Source organism: Papaver somniferum, chromosome 2 (assembly GCF_003573695.1).
Source record: "Papaver somniferum cultivar HN1 chromosome 2, ASM357369v1, whole genome shotgun sequence".
NCBI classification, from domain to species: domain Eukaryota; kingdom Viridiplantae; phylum Streptophyta; class Magnoliopsida; order Ranunculales; family Papaveraceae; genus Papaver; species Papaver somniferum.
Genome location: NC_039359.1, coordinates 20,238,917 through 20,242,762, shown reverse-complemented (window position 1 = coordinate 20,242,762; position 3,846 = coordinate 20,238,917).

Sequence of the window (3,846 nt, the reverse complement as noted above, 5' to 3'; positions counted from 1 at the left end):
TTTTCCCTAATAGTTTAGCAAACCAAAAATCGACTAAGCACCTTAGTTCCGTTGGTAAACCGATTATACAAATACAATCGCTTGTTCGATAAGACCAAAATAACGATAACTCTATTTTTCTCATCAGGTTCTAATTATCCATATAACTTAGACCTTTAACTTTTAAACAAGGAAAGTACTAGGTTAGTTAACTAGGATTTCTTGTTAAGCCATTCAATTAGACTTGAATAACCGAAACCTCCACTTTGATAAGTCTAACTAAGATCTGAATTAACTTAATTATTTTCTCTTATCCGGAATCGAATTGGACTAAACGATTCATCCTGAAAACCTTTTCTTTCGTTAAGCCATAAATAATTCATACAAACCAAATAAATCAATTTGCATAATTATTCACCTCAACCGGAAGCAATTGAAACAACATAGACATTAAAGCACCACAATTGCACCGAAATTTTGTAAGCCCAAACAATTGATACCACACAATAAAGCAAGACAACAATTGTTTTTCTTAACCGGAACCAATTGAATCACAGACACATCCATACAAAAATAATGGAATAAAATATCAATTGTACCGAAATTTTGTTAAGCAAAAGCAATAGATACACGCAATAAACTCAGGCTTTTGTTAAACAGAAAAACAATTAACTAACAAGATTGTTACCTCAAATTTCGCATCCACTTCTCCAATATGTTTGCATCTTCTTCCAGAAGAGAATTGATAACGAAATATCATTATGTTGTCATCCTTATGCAAAACAAAAGAATAACAACAACCAACCTTTACCAGAGAAAGGTTGAAAACCCCGAAACACATATGCTTTTATGTTAAACCAACTGATTCAACATATTGTGACTTTTCACATATTGTTTCTATCAGAATCCTTCATGATCCTTTGATAAATCCTACCAATATGGGCTAGAACTTAATCCTGCTAAACCAAAAAGTCACCCAAACCATAAGGGTTCACAACATTATGAGATCGAATATCAAGATTAGAAAACCGAAATCAAACATCCCAAAAACATACATAGCAATAAGATAAAGCATTCAAGCACATGCTATGTACATCAAAAAACTATCACAAAAAAATTATAAATCAAATAATTTTATTCATAATAAGATAGTTTTATTCATAGTAGACCTAATACAATTAATGAGCAAAATCAAAAACTACTGTCTGTTTTAATTTTGCAACTCAGATATTGGGAAGAACATTCCTCGTGACCAAGTGTTTTTTGACGCTCTTCTTCAATTTTCGATTCTTGGTTCCAAAACTCTGATTCAATTTTTTGAATTCCTTCAAGAGTTTCTGGATCTTTCCGAGCAGCAAAGCCCAGCTGTTTCTGAAAACAGTCAAGTTGTTTACCAAGATTTTCAAGATGACCTAGAAGAGACTTGTTGATAGAATTTGGTGGAATTTTTTTAACCACATCATTGTGGGTTTTTCCCCCAATCATTTGACTTATAGTCTTATCAGTCACATTATTTATGCTCATCATATCATCAAAGTCATCTCCCCCGATCAATTCACAAATCTTGGTAATTATACACGGAAAACCGAGATGTCTCTTGATACCAGAAGATGAGATAGAATCTGATATCTTGATCATTTGGCTTACAATGATTCCACGGAGATCTATTTGAGAATCTTCTTTTAACAGAAAATAGCGTCTTATCCCAAACTGACTTATCTCTTGTACTTGTAAATATGGTTGCTAAGGAAAGTTTACCGAAAACCCTCAGATGAAAGGGTATATCCTTTGTTGGTAATCTATCATTTTCTTAGGTAGACTTCTTTCCAATGATACATGTTGAAATGATATTGTGTTCAATTTGAACTCCAGTAATCAAGTGATTACATTCCACATTGTACTTAATAGCATTAGAAATTGTCTTACAATCAACATAATAGATTCCTCGACCAACAAGAGTCACAAAGCTGAGTTTTTTGTGATCAACATTGTGTATATTTGCATAGAACACTCTTACCATATCAGGTGAATATTCTTCAAGATCAAAAAGATTTCCCCAGTTTCGATCTTGAACAAACTTCACATAATCCTTATTTTGGACATCAAGATCAAAATTCTTTTCAGTAGTAAATTCCATACCCTTGAGAGTTTCGTATTTTCTAAAGCAAAAGATGTCAACGAAACGTGCAAATTCATGCTTGTTATCAGTACTGTTAGGAAATCTGATCCTATCAATATCATCAAATCTGACCCGATCATCAGTAGATTTGATTCTTGATTTCCTTTTTCCCATACTTGAGAAAATATGGAAAACCCTAGTTACGGTTTTGATCAATCTTCCCCAATGTGTTTGAACACATAGTAAGAGGTTATATTTTATAGGAAGACTTGATATCAAAAAGCGGAAATAACTAGTTTCAGGAAATGCTATCAAAATCGGAAACCGAGACTTGTGGGGAAACAATTCCGATTTTATATCTAGGTCTTTCTTTAGGAAAACCGATTTTTCATGGACTGGATCTTTATTTTGGATTGATTCCATGTTTTTGTCCAAAAGTATGTTTACTCTTTTATTACCAGAATTTGATAATATTACTTGAGATTTACTCAAGATTTTTCTATTAGAGTATACATTAATAAATTTGGACAAAGTATGATATTTGTTAAAAATACCATTAGAATCATAAACCCTGTCAAATTTCAAAAGATCACTTGCTTCATTAAAACAGTTGTGAGGTGTATGAAGCAATCCATTGTTAATAAAATTATTAACTGAAAACTCATTCCTTGTAGGAATTCATATTTTCCAGAATCGCATCTTAGATAGTAAAACATTGACAGTATTTGCTCTGAAAGTGTACATATATGTACTTTGATGGTTCATCCAAAATGTATTTAAGATTCCAGATTTTTCAAGAACACAATAGCAGTGGTTCATATAGTAATGAAAAATATTGAGAGGAATCCTATGCATTTCCAAGATACATCTGTCTCATATAGAGTTGTATCATTAGTAACAAACACAATGATATACAACTCTATCGGATCCAAAGAATTATGTAAGTCACTAAAGACATACATATACATAATTCCAATTCCTAAAACATTTAGGAATAAGAGTATTACATACTTCATTCGTGTCTTCCAGCACGATCTTTTGAAGTAGTCAAATCCTACCGTTATGTTAACTGAATCGACCATTGGATTCAATTTCTTATAGGTTGTATCGCACCAAACACGGATTGTTAGATATTTTCATGTTTTCCTACTCTGATAGCAATTGAAAAGACGAGGGTACCCAAATATACCTCAATCTAAAACTTTTCCACCTATAAGTCCTTTCTCCGAAAGTGATTGTCTATAGACTGAATCGAGACAATATAAAAAATTGGTTCACACTTCGTGTGATCGTCTATGGATACGAGATTGAGACAGTACGCCAACAAGATAACTTGTGTGATTGACCATGGATAAAAGATCGAGACAATACAACAACGAAGTATGTTTACTTGATAAATGGTTTGGACTTAACCAAACACAATAGGATTACTATCAATTAAATAGGAATTAATATTTGTGTAATTTACTTTAAATTATAATAACAACAATTACAATTGCGGAAAATAAAAGTAAATGACACAGCACGATTTTGTTAAAGAGGAAACAGAAAATGCAGAAAAACCCTGGGACCTTGTCAAGAATTAAATACTCTCAGGATTAATCCGCTATACAAAATCAAACCAACTTCGTATAGTTGAAACCAAGCAACTAAACCTATAGTTCACCTAGTTCCGTCTGTATTCACACGCCTCCGACCTGTAATAAGTCACGTACTTGGAACAATTCCTTTGGTTCGTATTCCAAACA